The sequence below is a fragment of the Oncorhynchus tshawytscha genome, linkage group LG05 (assembly GCF_018296145.1).
Source record: "Oncorhynchus tshawytscha isolate Ot180627B linkage group LG05, Otsh_v2.0, whole genome shotgun sequence".
In the NCBI taxonomy this organism is placed as follows: Eukaryota; Metazoa; Chordata; class Actinopteri; order Salmoniformes; family Salmonidae; genus Oncorhynchus; species Oncorhynchus tshawytscha.
The window spans coordinates 17,551,131-17,571,908 of record NC_056433.1 but is presented as its reverse complement, the minus strand read 5'-3'; positions in this window follow the sequence as shown (position 1 = coordinate 17,571,908).

Here is a 20,778-nt window from a genome sequence, read left to right as displayed (position 1 = left end):
TGGAACCTCTCTTGATTATACAAGAGTAATTGACTAATTTAACCACTTTTGAAGGAAGTGTTAAAAATAGAAAGTGTATACAATGTAACAACAACAGTAACGTATCTTGGTGTTCCGTCAAACCACGTATTAACAAGATGTCACAACGACAGATGTTGAACCATGACAACGCTCTACCTCATCTATCCATGTATAGGGCTGCATGCTGTTCTGGTTTTCTGCAGACTCGTTCAGGCGGCAAGTAGCTGGCTGCAACCAGTGGACTCATAAGGGGAAGTACCTGCCCTGAATCCTGGGTGTGGGCACAATTGAGCAACTTCAGGAGTTATAACAACACACTCTGCCGAGGTAGCAGGGTTGGTCTGGCCTCACCACACCGTCTAATCTCAAAGACAGCGGCTCCCGAAGTGATGAGCGAGCATTTCTTCCTCATTATTTTTTCAGCTCGACACCAGTTGTCACTTTAGCTCTGCAGAGTCAAAAATACAATTCCTGATATTTTCCTGAGACTCTCTCTCTCTGTAGTTTCTGGCTCTCCAGACATCTTCATTACTTGCAGGTGGATTGCTTTGCCCGAGCATAGAGTTACCTTTTCTGACAGTCCTGGGACTTGGTCCCGAGAGATGTATTCAGCTGATATATAATACAAAGAAATAAAGTTATTTGTATTAAAGTGAAACATACCATCATCAATACCAACCTATTATTCCCAGAAACCACTTCAGTACTAACTTTTAGTTCAGGTCATCACAACGCTCCTGTGGGACTATGATCATTAACGCAAACAAAAGTTACACTTTCACAGAAGGTCTACCTATTATCAGTTCCCAAAAAGCTCTGAAAAGCACTGCCTACGCGACTGCACGTGACTGTTTAATGTTTATCTGGTGGAATCAATGCTTTAGCAGGTGAGCAGGCAGCTTTGTGGGCATAAAGGGAGGGTGTAGCTAGGTCCCTAGACAGAACTGAAATTTTAATTAGCATTGCTAGCGGTTTGGGTCACCAACACAGACATTCATCTGAGAGTGCTCAATATTTAATTAAATGGCTCTTGCTTTACCCGTTTCTTCTCCCAGCAACACCTTTTATCCGGCCTCCCAATTAATCAGCGCAAAATAATTAATGAGAAACAGTTCAGTCAAAGCCAGCCCTCAATCTCCACAAATACTGTATCAGTGGTTCAAATTTCCTGCAGAGGAGATGCAATGATGTTCAGTCATTCTGGCATGACATGTAAAGCATTTTAGCACAAACTTTGTGACAATTGAAAAGACATAACTACCCGAATGTTGAACACAAGATCAGGAAAGGTGACAAAAATAGGATTCATTTGATCAAATTGTTTCGGCATGTGCTCAAAGGTCACCAAGGGGAGGATCATACTGTAGCACCAACTGTTCATTTGGTCTACAATCCACCAATACCTATGTTGCCAGTTACGTCACATTAATAAAGCCTGTCAACGACTGCTGCATGACTTCTGCCCATCACCAATTCAACCGAAGTATACATTTTTCCATCAGAAGATCCTTTGAAGATCCTTGTCTAAACATCTCAACATTTTCAGTTTGTTCTGAGCCTAACTCTTTACTCATTTCTTCTACTTGATAACAGGTATTATTTGGCAGGTTGACTCTGCTCAGTTCTATTTCACTCTCTCATTTAACTTTTTTGCATTTAAATTACTTTTTGTAATTGCCTGAGCGAATCATGAAATAACACACACACACTTCTCCTCCTCTGTGTTGTCATCCTCCCTCTTCACTCTCAATAACAAGCAAACACAAAGTGCTCCAGATCCCTGTCAGGAATTTAGCTCACTTCAAGTGACTCATGTCACTGTTGGTCGCCTGACTTTGATTAATTTCTCTGTGACACACAGCAATTGAAGCCGGCTAGCCCCTACATCAAGTAAAATATTTACCAATTATTCACACAACCCTTGGGAATAGGCCTTAACAAGCACGCAGTGTTAGCATGCTGTTCATGAGCCTGCACAGAAGTGTGTGTGGGGTGGTGGTGTGGGTATGGTGTGGGAGGGGGGGGGGGATGCTGCAGATAGTTGCTGGCCTTTACGAGTCATCCTGCCTTTGAGTTCCTTATCTTGTGTATACACAAGGACATTCACAATGTTGGGCCGGGGCATGGCTTCATATTAAATCCTGGAGCCTGAGCACCAGAATGCTATTACAGCTCAATTGGGTGAAGATACACTTACGTATGGCTAGATGGAGATCAACGTACAGCACTAGTCCTTCTCTTCACTGGTGATGATTAAAACAATAACAGTAACAACTGACAAGGAACACTAGAGGATATTACCGTTTATTGTTATTATTATAATCATTTGCAGAATTCACATCTGTGGACAAAGAAACGTAGCGCTGCAATCCCTTCAACTGAAATGGCCCCTTTGAAATCTGAAATATAGAATTAAAAAAAAAAAATTGTTAAAAGTTTATACATTTGCCATTAGATCTGACCTGCTGAAACAGCAAAACAATTATATCTTCAAAGAAAGAATAAGTCAGGGAAAATAAACAACAATCTCGGGATATTATTCTCTAATAGAAATGTATTAAATCTTCAAGGAGGTAGAGTTTGAAATAATCCACTGCTTGCATGGAATATAATAGGCAAAGGGAATGGAGTGGCGATTAAAGAGTTTTACAGGCCCTATGGGTACACTTTACCTTAAATCAGAGCTTTCCAGAGAACACAAAGACTCTTTCTGTTACAATGTCCCTGTGGATTAAAATGGCATCAAACACTTTCAAAATGGTTTCTGCAGTCCAATGATAAGATGGCAGGCGGTAGCTATGTAAATAGAGTTAACACTTGGTACAAGCTAGTGGAGGGGAAGAGGGCTCTCTCTGTGATGTACATTACAACACTGTGAGAGTGACACACTCCATGAGCATGATTCTAAAGCCTGCAACATGAATGCAAGGGCCTCTGTGTGTCATAGCAATTATAGGGAAGTATTTAAGGAGCCCTGATGCCCTCAGACACTTTGACATTCAACACCTTAATGATTTTCAGATCACTTTATTCACACAGAAATATAATATTATACAAGCAGTTGTCTAGTAAATACAGAATATACTGTACTACATAATAACATATCTGCCATTGGATCCTAGATCTCCATATCTGAATTGTGAATATACATTATTTTCATGTAAGTTAGCACACTCTTATCCAGAGCAATTCACAGTTAGTGCATTTATCTTAAGATAGATAGGTGAGACAATCACATATCGCAGTCATAGTACATTCTTCCTCATTGAAGTGTTACATGTTGACCACACCGCTCAGGTTGCGTCCGCGAGCGTTGTAAAATAAATGTACAGATACATGTTATTCAATCATTGCACCCACACTTCTCGCGTACGTCAATGAGCGTCTGCATAGCCAAGAGCTAACATAGATCTTAGCTCTATTTGTGACGTGCTGCAAGTCTCGCCTCTCCCATCTCCTCATTGGTTTTTAGGAGCATATCCCCACGTGGGTGCTGAAAGATGAACTGAGGTCCACACTCCAGTCCAGTTGGTAATGCACCTTAAAGTTGGTTGCCAACTGGCATATAAAGTCCAAAGAAGAAGAAGGCTGAAGGAGGAGAGATTACTAGAAATTAACTCTGTTTACCCTTTTATCTGTGGATTAATTGTCGAGGTAGAGGACCTTGTGCATTTCAGGTAAAAGAACAACCCAATATTTATATCCCAGGACAAATTAGCTAGCAACAGCAGCTAGCTAAGTTGCCATACATGTTTAATGCTTTTCGGCCTGTCCCCAAATTAATATAGTTGGTTCAGAGATTGTTTTTAACCTGCGTGTCCTGATCGCGTCTGGACAAAAATCAACATGCGAGTGATGGTGCATGCAGACGCACACATGCGTGCGGTCTGGTCAGCATGTTAGTGTAAAGAAGGCAAGGGAATTGGTGGGTTTTTTCTCTCTTTTTATTTTATTTTTTACATATAGTGCATTCAGAAAGTATTCAGACCCCTTGACTTTTTCCACATTTGTTAGTTTACTGCCTCATTCTAAAATGGATTAAATTGTTTTCATTCCTCATCAAGCTACACACAATACCCCATAATGACGAAGCAAAAACAGGTTTAGACATTTTTGTAATTGAAAAATAATTATATCTATCACATTTACATAAGTATTCAGACCCTTTACTCAGTACTTTGTTGAAGCACATAGGGAGTTTCCTCCATTCTTCCCTGCAGATCCTCTCAAGCTCTTTCAGGTTGGATGGGGAGCGTTGCTGCACAGCTATTATCAGTTCTATCCAGAGATATTCGAGCAGGTTCAAGTCCGGGCTCTGACTAGGCCACTCAAGGACATTCAGGGAAAAGCAGAGACTTGGCCCGAAGCCACTCCTGCGTTGTCTTGGCTGTGTGCTTAGGGTCGTTGTCCTGTTGGAAGGTGAACCTTAACCCCAATCTGAGGTCCTGAGTGCTCTGGAGCAGGTTTTCATTAAGGACCTCTCTGTACTTTCCTCCGTTCATCTTTCCCTCAATCTTGAATCCCTCAATCTTGATCTCCCAGTCCCTGCTGCTGAAAAACATCCCCACAGCATGATGCTGCCACCACCATGCTTCACTTTAGGGATGGTGCCAGGTTTCCTCCAGACATGATGCTTGGCATTCAGGCCAAAGAGTTCAATCTTGGTTTCATCAGACTAGAGAATCTTGTTTCTCATGGTCTGAGAGTCTTTAGGTGCCTTTTGGCAAACTCTAAGCGGGCTGTCATGTGCCTTTTACTGAGGAGTAGCTTCTGTCTGGCCACTCTACCATAAAGGCCTGATTGGTGGAGTGCTGCAAAGATGGTTGTCCTTCTGGAAGGTTCTCCCATCTCCATAGAGGAACTTTAGAGCTCTGTCAGTGTGACCATCAGGTTCTTGCTCACATTTCTGACTAAGGCCCTTCTCCCCCGATTGCTCAGTTTGGCCTGGCGGCCAGCTCTAGGAAGTCTTTGTGGTTCCAAACTTCTTCCATTTAAGAATGATGGAGGCCACTGTGTCCTTGGGGACCTTCAATGTTGCAGAATTCTTTTTTGGTGCCCTTCCCCAGATCTGTACCTCGACACAATCCTGTCTTGGAACTCTACGGACAATTCCTTCGACCTCATGGCTTGGTTTTGGCTCTGACAACTGTGGGACCTTAAATAGACAGGTTCGTGCCTTTCCAAATCATGTCCAATCAATTGAATTTACCACAGGTGGACTCCAATCAAGTCATCTCAAGGATGATCAATGGAAACAGGATGCACCTGAGCTCAATTTTGATTCTCATAGCAAAGGGTCTGAATACGTATGTAAATATTTCTGTTTTTATTTTTAATGAATTTGAAAACATTTCTAAAAACCTGTTTTCACTTTGTCATTGTGGGGTATTGTGTGTAGATTGCTGAGGATTTTTATTTATTTAATCAATTTTAAAATAAGGCTGTAACGTAATAAAATGTGTAATAAGTCATCGGGGTCTGAATACTTTCCGAAGGCACTGTATGCCAACAATTCTACTCGGTTTTGTATACATTTTCTATAGGTTGCTACACAGATTAACAAAACCATTTTAACAATTGTGTCATATTTAACATTGCTTAACAGTAGATCAATCTATTGAATATACCCAATAACCCACCAAATATCCCCTCCAGCCCCACCTCTTCACTCACTCCTTCACGCTTTCAAGTTTTAATGTTACATGCACAAGTACAGTGAAACGCATTTCTTGCAAACTCAAAACCCAACAATACAATAATCAATAACAACGTATTACTAAAAAAAAATAAGAATACGATATATTAAATACACAATATAGTAAGTAAGCATACTATATACAGGAAATATATTTTTTTTAAGTCAGTCCCATTACCATATTTTCAATGTGCAGGGATACTGGAGTGATGAAGGTAGATATGTATATGGGTAAGGGGACTAGGTAACAGGATGTCAGATAAACAGAGTAACAACAGCTAGTATGTGAGTGGGTGTGTGGGTGTGTAGAGTCAGTATAAATGTATGTGCATATTATGTGTAAGTGAGCAGATGATGGAGAGAGGGTTTGTGTGTGTGTTGGACTGACAGTGTGTGTGAGTGTGTAGGGTCCTGTGAGTGTGTAGGGTCCTGTGAGTGTGTAGGGTCCTGTGAGTGTGTAGGGTCCTGTGAGTGTGCTCAGAGACAGTGCAAAAATTGAAATAAAAGGTCAATAAAGATACAGCGTTAACTAGTCCATGTAGCTATTTTGATAGCTATTCATCATGTTGCTGGAGGATAGAAGCTGTTCAAGAGCCTGTTGGTGTCAGACTTGAAGTAGTCTATGGTTTTGGGTGGTTGGAGTCCTTAACAATTTTCTAGACCTTCTTTTCACACCACCTGGTATAGAGGTCCTGGGTGGCAGGGAGCTCGGCCCAAGTGATGTACTGGGCTGTCCGCACGACCCTCTGTAGCACCATGCGATCAAGGGCGGTGCTGTTGCCATACCAAGCTGCGATGCAACCAGTCAATATGCTCTCAATGGTACAGCTGTAGAACCTTTTGAGGATTTGAGGGCCCATGCCAAACTTTTCAACCTCCTGAGGGGGAAGATGCGCTGTCAAGCCACCTTCACGACTCTGTATGTTTGGACCATTTTAAGTCTTCAGTGATTTGGACATCGAGGAACTTGAACCTGCTCCGGTGCCTCCCCGTCGATGTGGAGGGTGCATGCTCACCCCCCCTCCCCCTTTCCTGTAGTCCACAATCAGCTCCTTGGTCTTGCTGACGTTGAGGGAGAGGTAGTTGGCTGGATGTCCCAGTGATTCACAGCGAGCTACTTCCCTGACGTTGAAGCTGTCTATGTTACAAGCCATGTGGAAACAAGTTCTCACTGTTCTCCTCCAGCAGTTCTTCACTTTCCACTAAATTAAATCGTTTCAAATGAGAGCTGTCAGTGCCGCTCCAATCCTCCTCCTTTTTGAATACCAGTCATAAAACACGAAGGTGACCCAAGGGACTTGTGTTGGAACCTCAACAAGCAGACGGTGAGCCAAGTCAACAGGAGGAGTTTGACAAAGGGGGTAAGAGAAAATAAAATGTGACTTGTGAAATGTTGACGCAGGCTTTCTTTTAGTGACTGTGGGCTTGCATTTATAAGCTTTGATAAACTGTCCCCTGAAGTGGAAAAATGTCCTTCCCTTCAATTGACTTGTAACCCCACCACAGTGCTTTATGCAATAAACATCCACACTTTAGGAGGGTGAGGATAGGAAGCATGTAACTGAGCACATCTCCTTCATTTCAATACTCAAAAACATACAGTTAATCATACAATATATGTATGTATGTATGTAATGGTCAGATACTAGCATCAGTTCACCTATTGAATGAGACACCTGGACATCCAGATCAAGTCCCTTGAACAGAATTACTTGGCTGCCTTCTGTCACAATGAGCTCCTCTAATGTTAGCTGTTTGACGCCACACAAACTGAATAGAGCTGGGTCGGAACAATGAAGAGTGACGGACAGGGACGAGGAGAAGTGAGGAGTGCTGTCATCTCATACTCAATTACAGTGAATTCATTTGGCTGAGATGGAGGAAGTCTAATCAGTTTCACAGGATCTCCTGTGGCTCCTGCTCTATTCACTACAGTAACATCTGCTCCATCCAGCTAGCGCAGTCAGACACACGCATGGCACTTGCTAGCCTTCTGAACAAAAAACACTCTCTGTCATATTTTCCTTCTCTTTTGTCAAAACGCTATGTAATTACTGTATGGTGACAGCAAGTCCCATTTGCAGAAAAGAGGCCGGTGTTTGTTGCTGCCTTTCTAGCCCCAGCTGTACTAGTGACGGTTTTGTAAAACTTCAGAATTACAGTACTGGCATGACTTTGAAAACTGCTATCCAGTAAAGAGCAAACCCCAGGAGCCCTTTGAGATTTGTTTCAGATGTATATAAAGAGTTCTATAAAGAATGGCTTTCACTTTTAATGATAACCCAAACTACAACACTACGTACATACCAACTGAGGGAATATCATCTTGTTAGTATTGCAGCATTGTAGATTTCCATCCGAGAATCTCTTGCATAATAATCAGAATAATAACCTGGTTGAAAATCTGTTCTTTGATTTTTTTTAAACTGTTCTTTGATTTAAAACCTGTTACTGCGGTGGGCTAAACACTTTATGTACTGTACATCACAGAAGGCTGAAATATAACAAAACTGTTTGACATAGAAACACCAGATGTTTGTCAGGTTTTTTAAATAACCTTTATTAATGATGAAATTATAACAAATATTAATAGCAATCCACCCATGAGGCCAAAGAGGGCGCTGTTCCCAATGTAACCCTTTCCTGAATGACTGCAGGAAAGGGTTACATTAGGAATAGGTAACGCACCATGGGTGGGCATGCCTGTTGGTTCAATTCAAAACCTCTATATGGGTACACTCATGTCACGTTTCATATCGAAGTCTGGTTGGACACAGTTTTCAATTTTCTCGTTCGAGACATCTTTTTCTCTGCTGGCTGTCTGTTGTACAGCATGATGGACACAGTGGATCGTTGCAGTCAGAGTCTTTGAGAATTACCAAAGCTGGGTGAGTAGATTTCCCCCAGAAAACGTGGCCAATCATCTAGTGTGGACCCATGTTATTTTTCACAGAAATAGTGTTTTCATTTCCTGGAGGGAAATAGTATTATTTACTACAAAATTGCTTGGCTTGTTCCCCATTGGGTGAACTGTGCAAGTTCAGACTAAACATGTCTCCTCTCCTTGGCTTTTCACATTGCCTACACCACTTTCAGGTGAGGCTTCATTTTCTACTACATTGCGGCACTCAGTAGTGGAGCAGCACAGCGGTCTTTAAGGCTAAAGAACTGGAGCTCAACCACATTTCAAACAGATGGTTATATCAAGGAGCTCTCTGGGAATGCTTAGGAACAGCAGGGGTTTATCTACTATGTCTCCTCAAATGAGCCCTTTACATGGGGATGGGACAGGAATGCAGTGGTTCAGGGCTTCTCATGACTGACCGCCAGTAAGGAAACATACAGCTTTCAAATGCATATCTTGCCTGGCAACAGACAGATAAAGAATTTCATTCTGATTGTTCTTTGCCTCCATGGGATTAACTTTTGTAATCACCAGGCAGAGAAATAAGGCTCCATGTTGGCTGAGTGCACTTGGAGTGGGAATTGATGAAGGTGTTGCAGTTGGATAACAGGTGTGGGATAAATCATACTATAGACAATATGGAGGACACAGTTTAAGAAGACACCTGTAATAACTAATAGTGCATTGAAATGTCAAATGCGGATGGGTGTGGGCGTACTAGCACATGGGACACACAGACACGTTGTTAACCTGTTAAACGCACACAAAAGGGTTTGGAAGAGGATACACATAACGACAGCAATGCGCATTTTGTTTCAGTTCGATTGGAGAAAGCATCAATTCTAGTCAGACTTTATATGAGGGTCACTGCAAGCAGAGCCTGCATTTGCCAGTGTTTTACGACATTTTCCTGGCTGTCTCCTAACCTGTTATCACTATACTGTATTATGCCTATGCTGAAGCGCTCTCCTCTTCCCATGACTGGAAACCAAATGGAAACAATATGATTCAATATCAGAGTTATTGTTTTGTAGCCAATAATGACACAAAGCTGTGGTACTCAGAACCATTACACTACTGAAGCTAAAATAAAACATTATAAAGAAAGTACTTTTAAAACATCCAACAGTTGAGTCATCATTCACTGAAACCGTTTTAGATATGAAAATAGAAAAGTCTGCTTCAAATGTCTTGACAAAAGACATTCATAAAGCAATTGGCCAGCAATTAGGATCCATTTAGATTCAATGAAACTGCTGGGGAGACAGTGGCATAAAGTCATTTGTGGAGGATATGACCATCATTTAAGAAAGGTACAGCACAGATTTCCTGGGTACACTGTCTAACTATTTATAGGCATAAACCCACATACAATTGAATACCAATTACCTAAGAAATTGATTTAACTCACTTTAAACCAGAACGATATTGAGCATTACAGAGATTTGAATTTAAATGTAATTACCTTTCCAGCAATGCAAATATCAAGCATGAGCATTTTCCATGTGGGAAAAGCAGCACTAAATGTCCAATGACAAACATTAACTGTAAGTAAGAAATGTCATAGGTCATGTCAGAGTTAATCCATTCAACCTCTTTAAGAATCAATGCCAGTAAACCAGGCAAATACCACTTCTTCTCCTTAACATTTGAATCTTGGAAATCAAATGGTAATTAATTCCTAATATGTTTTAGAAATTGCCTAATTGCTTCATATGCCCGCCCCTCTCAGTCAGCCACCAGTTGCTTGTAGCAGCCAGAGGATGAATGAGCCGTTAATGATGCTCGGTACACTACAGTGATGCTTGCTGCTGCTGTAGCCTGGCACAGCACAGCACAGCCCAGCCCAGGCAGTGTTCTTCTAATTAAATGTTGCATACTGTATGCCATCATTACTGCTGGGAGAGGGAGCTCGCTCATCTGCTCCCACTGAGTGCCCTGAGATCAGGACAGCAGGGATGTTCTCCACTCCTCCAACTAGGTACTTCATACAGAACACTGAACATAAGCCACAACAATCATCTTTCTGTCTTCTATCAGCTAGAAAGCACTATTAGTGTCTAATGATTTTAAATGTGCTGGTGGTTAAATCTGTTATGGCTGCTGTCCCCGTACAGGGACCAACATCAGGGGAAATTTCAGAGTGACAACTAAAAATACAATTTCGTAACATTAAACATTCTTGAAAATGCAAGTGTCTTACACCCTTCAAAAGATTAGAATCTTGGTAATCAAACTACGTTTTCCAATTTAAAATAGCTATTACAGAGAACAAATCCCATGCTTTTGTTTGAGAAGAGCAATCAAGAACAGAAACATTTTCCGCCATGACAGTTTTTAGACTTTCACATCTGAAGGTAAAATGATGACTTACATTCTGATATCTTGCTCTTATTTCTCTTCCTGAGTATCCCATTGATCAAATGAAGTGCCGTTTTCTTTGATAAAATCCATTTTTATAGCCTAAATCTAAACATTTTGTTATTTAGGATATCTTAACCACAGATCAGATATGAACTATTGGATGATTGCTTGCTGCCCGGGTCCTTTGCCTTTAGGGCTAATTGTTTATTTTTGTCTGCTAGTCCTCCGTAGTTTTCTGAACCTTACTTACATGCATCAGACAGACATTGTCTGGAATGTCACGAGTCAAGATCCACAGATCCTCTTTTTCCCATTTGGCATATCATCATCTCCATCTCTGTAGAAAATATCAGTGACACGTGGGGAATGAGAAGCAGAGAAAATATATAATATTATTTCTGAGGAGTTGCTGCCCTCTGAGCTACATCGTTTACGAGAGAAAAGGGATGCTCGTTCTTTATGGTGCACTTCAATGGACATCAGAAATCCTCTAGGCCAATTGTCCTAACGCAGGGGAAAGAGAGTTTGATTATTTTCTCTCATTCTCTCATCATGATGGCTTCCGCCTCACACGGCTGTCATTGGTGTTCTTCTTATTAAAGATTAACAGGATTGTGTCCCTGGCGTTGTACACAGGTTGCCCCTCATGACTGTTCCAGATGAATCCCAGGCTGTGTCATTGTGTTCCTTTCAAGTTCCCTGAGACCAAAAGCCTGGATAGGACTCACTGGCTCTGTCTCCCTCACTCTCCCTGTCATTCCCTTTGTGGCTGGATAATGAAAAGTGTCTTAGCGCTGTGAAATATGAGATGTAACAAACTAAGTCGACGAGTCTCCTTTTTTGGCACTATCTCCTTCAGCCCAAAGATGAAAAAAAGGGAGGATTAACGTTTTAAAAAGATTAAACAGCAGTGTTTCTTCTCAGATATATTTGATCTAATCCCCAGTTTGAGTTTGAGTTTCAGTCTTGCTCGTCAAGTCATTATTTTCAGACCAACAGCACACACTGAAACTTTCTTTCACTCCTTCTCTCTCAGTCCCTCTCTGTCACTCTCTCTCGCTAACCCTCTCTCAGTCCCCCTCCCACCCTCCCTCCCTCACTCTCTCTCACTCCCTCTCTCTAACCCTCTCTCTAACCCTCTCTCACTCCCTCTCTAACCCTCTCTCTCTCTCTCTCTCTCTCACTCTCTCTCTCACTCCCTCTCTCACTCCCTCTCTCACTCCCTCTCTCTCTCACTCCCTCTCCCTCTCTCTAACCCTCTCTCTAACCCTCTCTCTCACTCCCTCTCTCTCTAACCCTCTCTCTCTAACCCTCTCTCTAACCCTCTCTCTAACCCTCTCTCTAACCCTCTTTCAATTCCTGAATGAAGTTGATGTTGGTGCTCTAAAATGGTTAGGGAGTTTTTGTAAAACTAGAATTCCAAACTAATAAAACTGCCAATGTCAACCTTGTCACAGTGACTTGAAGGTAAATTGCTCCTCCTTCACATTGGCATGAAAGGAAGGTCTTGATAATGCACATATGTCTTGATAATGCCTGTTTTTCACAACACTCTGGGATATAACAACAGCAACTCAGCTGGCAACTTTCACAAATAAACAAATCTAAAATGCTGGGAGGAACATGTTTTTGCATTGACTATGACAGCACATTAATAGCATTGACATGCAAATATGTCAATGACATCGTTCTGCTGGTTGCCAGTGGACATATTTCAATTGCTATTCACTGTCTGAGATGGTGTATGTTTTACATAGGAATGAGGAACGGGTTGGTCCATTATACTACATCTATCCAACCATATCACTTAACATAAATCGTTTCAGATAGTCTCATTATGGAAATGCCCACATAGTAAAACAGATGATAATGTTACATTTAAAGTCTGGGAGAGAGGCCCCATAGAAACACTGTCTCTTCCCCTAAGAACTGTCACTTTAACAGACCAATGTAGACCCTCAAAGCAGAGAGGGAGAAGGCATTCGGCCAAGCAACTGCTTGTCAGCCGACAACTACAGTATGTGACATTCAGGAAATTGACAAACACTGATTTACATAGTCTCCATTTCTCAACCTGGATGCAAGAATCCTTTGAAAAAAAGTTTCCTGTGCACACCCATGGAGGGCCTACTCCCTGGTGTTCCCAGCCCGTTGTCTGACATCCACGGAGCTAGTATTAAAAACAGTAGTGTCCCATCTGAAAGAGACACTCAGTCGTGTGGGTTGATGGATACACCAGCCGCACCATGAAAATGCTCTGGAGAGAATAATTGAGCCAAGCTAGCTGTGAATTGCCAGTAAGCATTTCATGGTAAGATCTACTACACCTGTTGTATTCGGCGCATGTGACAAATACAATTTGATTTGACATTTTTCTGTCCAAATGTAGTGACTTGTGAGTGGGTGGTGCTAGATCGCCTTGGATAAAATGTCTCTGCTGTTTGAAGGCTCCTGAACATGGGCTGATGGAGAGACGGGTCCCTGTTGTAGACGCTGTGGTGCATTGAAGGAGGGTACAGTAAGGTTTTCCACCACCATGACTCCCAGAGTCCCTGTGCTGGACCATTCTATGGGTAAAATCTCAATTGCGTACTCCTCTCGCCCTCTCTCCTCGCCTCCCTCTTAAACCCATTGGATGAGAAAGCCAGAGGTCTCTTCCCTCTGACCTTCTGCTGCAATTGGTTTTGAGAAGGAGGAGAGAGGAGAGAGGATGCAAGGAGTATGCAATTGAGATTCTCCCAATGTCATCACGTCTTGGGGAAAGCATCACAAAATCAATCAATTAATCAAGTATTCAATCAAGGGGCTGAGATGTGCCATGCATATCAATTCCAATGGTTAAGAGGGAAGGAGGTACTGCCCTTTTGAAGGCTTAGTTACCACCATTCACAAAATATATAATTCAATGGACATCATGATGACCCTCACAATGATTTTCATGCATCAACCTAATTTTTCACTTAAAAGGTTTTTAAACAATTCAAAAAATGAGCCTTCAGAAGACAAGCACACAAGTCAACGAGAATCCATCTGGGATCATTTACATTTATTCCATCTGAGCACCAGGGCGTCAGTTCTCGTTGGTGGAGGACCATATTGTGCCAATGGTGTGTGGCGATAACGGCTGTCTGCTCTGTGTGTGTGTGTGTGTTTGTGTGTGTGTGTGTGTGTGTGTGCAGGCGCGCATGTGCATGCGTGTGTGTGTGTGTGTCAATGTGAGCATGCAACATAGGACTTTGGACTTTAAAGTTAGATTCCTAGCTCTAACTGAATACGAAAACAGCTTTTTGTCCAAAGTACTCTGTCCTTATTCTAAAAATAATTGTAAGTTGGATCTACGGGAGTCCCACTTGCAGTGAACTAGCAACTCTCTCTGAATCAATGGGAAATTGTAGGCTACTTGAATTAGCAATGAATAAAGGGGTGGTGAAAATAATGCGTAAGAGTAGATTGTTTTCTGGCCAAGACCACTTCACCTTTAGAAATATTTGTCCATTCCAGGCGTCTAGAAATAAACACCATGGCATACATCACTCATTTTGATGGTCATATTGGTGATGTAAAAAACTACATGAATGGAAATGCACTCGCATTGGCCGGCAAATCGGGTGACTTTAAATCGAAAGAATCAAACTCAATTATTGTACTTTCTTTGGAGTCTAGAATGTTCTGCTTGACTAATTAAAGACAAATTAAAGGTCAGAGACATGGAATCACGCACGTTGGATTGTTGAGTCAAACTGAAAACCACTGAGATTCCCAAATGGCACCCTATTCCCTATATAATGCACTTATTTTGGTCAAAGTAGTGCACGGTGAAGGGAATAGGGTGCCATATAGAACACAGACCTAAGAGGTTAATGAAAAATGGGAATCCACATCGATGTCAGAGGATCCGAAAGACATACTGTAAGCCCAAATAGCCAAAGAAAACATCCATTAGATGGGGCATTGTGACAAGTGATACATCAAAATACTCACTAGGTTTGATTGATTTGATATTTGCCTAGCTATCACAGAGTTGTTTTCCCACGTTGTCACAGTGGGTTGTATTTCTACCAGATGCATAATGACTGACTCTTCCGCAAAAATCCACAAGAGCCTGGCAGGTTTTCTTAAAACAGCTGATTTGTTGCTTTTACATGGGGAAAAAAATATATGCTGCCAACACTGACTGCATATCTGAAAAATAAGCCATTTTGAACTTGGCTTGGGCCCTCCATATAGGAATTGGCTGTATGTGACCTCTGCTTGACAGTTTTGATGATATGCCTGCTGAGGATGGCATGTATAAATGACTCTCAATTTCCTTTATTAATTTTAAGTGTCACTATAAATTTGTTTCTAACTGGACATGTCTTGGCATTTAAGCTTGCTGCCGTACATTGGGATGTCCCTCCTTCATTCTTAATCGCACGGCAGCATACACAACATTCTCTAAATGACATTGCCGATATTCACCTTTAACCCATACTGTAGCACTGTAGTAGCTGCAAACAAATGCCAATCTTTAAACATCAACTTGGAATTACACAACTAATTTCACTTTCATATACAGACTTTGCAAGACCTTAACTTTTCATACAATGGATAGCAATGGGAGGTAAATGAACCCTCTGTTTGAGGACAGAGCCGTAGCTAATCAACAATCTTAGCATCCATGTCATTTTTACAGACACCTCGCCACCCATTCCCATTTTTCTCTTTTTTTTTTTTTTTTTAGACAAACAGAAACCGGATCTCAGAATAGCTTCCCAAGTGGCAGCCACCGGCATGCATATATTCTGGCTGTCAGAGTCTGTATTGTAAAAAGAGAGCAGGGGAATAACTTTATCTGAGATACGATGGCATCTGTCTCTCAGGCAGCAGACTGCTCATTACAGGCAGTTACTTTGACTGGTTGTTCAGACATCAGCTGTCACAGTTCATCGACCATGCCAAGGTAGGGGCAAAATAAACAGCTGCCAGAAGAATGGTCAGTAGCACTGGAGCTGCAGACAGGTGAACACTGAGGCACTGTTATTTAGAAAACTCTCCAAAGCCTGACTATTATGTAATAAGATAGTGTTTCAACGTATGATTATTTTGCCTCCATGCTTTTGGGAAATATGTTGGAAAACAGTAAATAAAATATATACAAAGATTAAAGAGGCATACAATGACCAGAAGCCTTAGTTAAATCCCTACCTCGAGGACAGTAGTAGTGAGACCTGAGACCTGAAGACCACCAGATGGCCCAACACAGGTCCAATGCAGCCGTTTCTATCTCAACATCAAATCATTTCTGGGTAACAATTAAGTACCTTACTGTGATTGTTTTCAATTAAAAAGAAACAAAAAATTGCATCTTAGCAAAGGCAAAATCTCAAGCAAGAATTTTGTAAGGACTGTCTGTAAGTAGTATGAGTGGAGAGGGGAAAACTGAAAACTAGCTATTATTGTCCGAGAGGTTTGGAACTCTTTCCTATTGGTCTATTAACTAATTTATTGCCAGGTGATGTCACCAAAACTCCATAATAACAAAACAGGCTGAAATCTCAGATGGTCTTTTCAAACAGCTCTTACACTAAATGGGCATTATCATAATTCTCACAATTTCATAGTATTATTCCAACCTCGTAGTGTGGAAATATTTATAAAATACAGGAAAGCATGTTTTTGACTGCACTGGGCCTTTAAAGCTGAAATCTGCATAAGGTGAAATAGTGCATATTTGTTATTGTTTTTTTTGTTTGTTTTTGAAACAGGGCAAAGGAGCATCCTGCAATGTGGTAAAATAAAAATTGTAGTGCATACTCCACTGTTGTATCGCATATGCAATGATGTGCAATGATGTCCGAGGGGATAAAAAGGTGTTAGTTGTTTGATGTAACGTCTTTGTTGTTGTAATGTTGCAAATGGGCGTGGCAGTTTCACCTCTACAAATTCCAGCTTTAATAGATACTGTAAAGAGCAAAAACATTTAATGAAGCATATGACCTGCCAAAGGCAAGTGGGCGTGTAGAGGGTGGTGGGAGGGGCGTGTAGAGGGTGGTGGGAGGGGCGTGTAGAGGGTGGTGGGAGGGGGTGTAGAGGGTGGTGGGAGGGGCGTGTAGAGGGTAGTGGGAGGGGCGTGTAGAGGGTGGTGGGAGGGGCGTGTAGAGGGTGGTGGGAGGGGCGTGTAGAGGGTGATGGGAGGGGCGTGTAGAGGGTAGTAGGAGGGGCGTGTAGAGGGTGGTGGGAGGGGTGTGTAGAGGGTGGTGGGAGGGGCGTGTAGAGGGCGGTGGGAGGGGCGTGTAGAGGGTGGTGGGAGGGGTGTGTAGAGGTGCTGTGAAAAAGTATAAACCCTGGCAGGTAGTGAGACCTAGCAGTCTTCCATGTCCTCCTGTCTGATCTCACCGTGCCTATATCTTTGGGGCAATCTGATACAGCCCTCATCTCTGTAGGGCTTTCCTATCCTTCCATCCTATCGCCGTGGAGTGCGGAGGTTCTGCACACCTGCCCCACCCCCCAACTCCAAACGCTTCCCAGTGATCCCACAGCCACATTCCGAGAATGCGGACAGGGAGAAAACTGAGGCTTTGCTCGGCCTGCTGTCGTTAAAGTCAGTGGTCAGACGGAGCGCTGGTGCTAAGGGGTGGTCATAATCCTCCTAAATCCCTGGGAGCTTGTATACCTGACCCGATGGCACTGAAAATAAATTAGTTCCCTACGCTGTACAGTTACAACTTGGCCTTGAGCCACTCTCTAAGAGTCTTCTTTACTTTTCAGCCTTTTTCTTATCACCTCAAATAGGGATTCCTGCAGACACTCAGAGGAGTCATCACAAATAACAAGGATGTCCTTGATCCCTGCCTGAATACCTTCTGGAGGCTGTCTGTCTGTCTGACCACCTTCTGGAGGCTGTCTGTCTGTCTGACCACCTTCTGGAGGCTGTCTGTCTGTCTGACCACCCTCTGGAGGCTGTCTGTCTGTCTGACCACCTTCTGGAGGCTGGCCGTCTGTCTGACCACCTTCTGGAGGCTGGCTGTCTTTCTGACCATCCTCTGGAGGCTGGCCGTCTGTCTAACTTCCCTCTGGAGGCTGTATGTCTGTCTGACCACCCTCTGGAGGCTGGCCGTCTGTCTGACCACCCTCTGGAGGCTGGCCGTCTGTCTGACCACCTTCTGGAAGCTGGCTGTCTTTCTGACCATCCTCTGGAGGCTGGCTGTCTGCCTGACCACCCTCTGGAGGCTGGCCGTCTGTCTGACACCATCTGTCCCTCTGTATTCTAGCAGTGAGGCTGTCTATCTGCCTAGCTCCACCAACACTGGCATTGGTGAGACTGTCCACCTGCCCAGCTCCTCCAAGACTGGCATAGGTGAGACTGTCCGCCTTATCCCAGTACTCCAGCACTGGCATAGCACACACCCCCCGCAGCCCCCGCAAGGCGGAGGGGTCCACGAGCTTTGGAGGTTGGGTCCCCCAGATAACATATGAACACATAATAAGCCATAAAATAAATGTTTAGAATTACAGGAAACGTTCTCTAAGCCTCATGGCAAAATGTTTAGAATGACAGGAAATGTTCTCTAAGCCTCATGGCAAAATGTGTAGAATAGCAGGAAATTAGCTCAGAGATTCTTGAAAGTTGTGACAATCCTTATCCGGCAGGGAAACTTTATTTTATACTTGAAAATAATGGATTTTGTTGCATTAATTGAGCTTAAAATGTACAGTTAGGAGAATTTCATAAGGGGAAAATATTTGTTTGGGGAATTTTCGAAATAGTTCAATATTATTATTTTAATATGATTCATTTCCATGTCAGCTGGAAGATGTGTCAAATGGCCTAGTGGTCTCATGGGTGCAATGTTATTAATATTTGATTAATCTACTTTTCTTTTCTGTTGTTTCTATGTCAAACGGTTTTGTTATATTTCAGTCCTCTGTGATGTATATAAAGTGCAACATTGGGATGCAAACACAAAATGTAATACATTTCAACTCTATATTTGACATGGTACAGGTGTCTTTTTGGTTTTAAGCCCATGTGTTATGGTGTACAGTATACCTTTGTTTCAAAGTAGATTTATTTAAGACTACCTAGCAACACTCTGTGTGACCCTGATTTAGCCCACTGCAGTAAAAAGGTTAAACACTTGTTGGACAATAATTGTACAAATTAAATTCCTTTCATGGTGTCTGACGAAGTTGACATAAATCCAGTTAGTTGCGGGGGCCCCTCGAAACGGTGCTACACTGTCCTCCAGGCATCTGACAACACTGAAATGTCCAATGTGAGTCCCAAATGGCACCCTATTCCCTTTATAGTGCACTATTTTTGACCAGAGTCCTATGAGTAGTGCACTATATAAGGAGGAGGATTCCATTTGGGATGCAACCCTATGTGCATCTGAGAAACCTCTGAAAGGCCACAGTGATAGTTCCTAAAGGAAAATTGTCATTAAATGAAAAGCCAGTCTATCTTATTCAGACCGCATATATTCATGCAATTCTTGGAAATAGACAAGTCAACAAATATGTGATAAATTGCTCTTTATCAGAGGCTCTGGAAATGTAATCTTGATCTCATCTCATGACTCAATTATAGAAAATTCTTTCAGGCGATGTAACCAACGAGGCCTGAAATAACCGCACCTTACATTTCCAATGAAAACACAAAGCAGGGATTCTGAACCAGTATTCCATATTGAAGGTAATGAGTAATTTGTTTCAGTTATCACCATATATATAGCCTAAATAAAATCACAGAGATATGTTGACCTGCATGACTCTGAACGAAAGGGCGGTTTACTGAGATGGGTCCCAAGGGAGAATTTTAGAAAGGTAATCTACAACTCCTGACACTGTCCAGCTGTCTGAAATCACTTTAAACATGATTGATTCTCTTTGAAATCAGATATACGTACTCTGAACTAAACAGAGGAAATAAGCAAGAAAATGAGCAAAGTATTTCAAAGACCAGTGCACCATGCAGAGATAATCAACAGGCGCATGTTCCCATATGGCTGATAATGGTGATACCCAGACTGTTGGAATCTGGGCACTAATGTGGTTTTCTAAACATGCTAACAGAGCGCATGCTTTCTAGTCTACATTCTATTCTACCATTTCTTCTGTGGTATTACATTCCAGTAAATTGTTAGCATTCTGTGAGCAGAAACATTGAGCTAGATTTTTTTATATTACCTCGTAAAATGCCTCCATGGATAGGCCTAACTCAAAAGCCAAGCACCTTCAATCAAAACTTACAAAAAAATATAGAGATAAAAAAAGTGAAGAAAAACATATATTTTTTCTTGAGCTGCAAGACTGTGCTTATGCCGTTTGAATTAACGTGGTAAACAACAACACAATTCTTACTGAGTGAATCATGAAACGAAACAGTAGGCCTATACTACTTCAAACATGCTGAAAAGGAAACTGAAGTGGTTTGGATTGAATATAGAGGACGAAGACGTCACACCCTGATCTGTTTCACATGTCCTTGTGATTGTCTCCACCTCCAGGTGTCACCCTTCTTCCCTATTACCCTCAGTGTATTTATACCTGTGTTCTCTGTCTGTTGCCAGTTTGCCTTGTCTTGTCAACCAGCGTGTTTTTCCGTTCTCCTGCTTTTTCCAAGTCTCTGTTTTTCTAGTTCTCCCATTTCTGACCTTTGCCTGCCCTGACACTGAGCCCACCTGCCTGACCATTCAGCCTGCCCTGACCTCGAGCCTGCCTGCAACTCTGTACCTCCTGGACTCTGACTGGTTTATGATCTTTTGCCTGTCCTCGACCTGTCTCTTGCCTGCCCCTTGTTTTATAATAA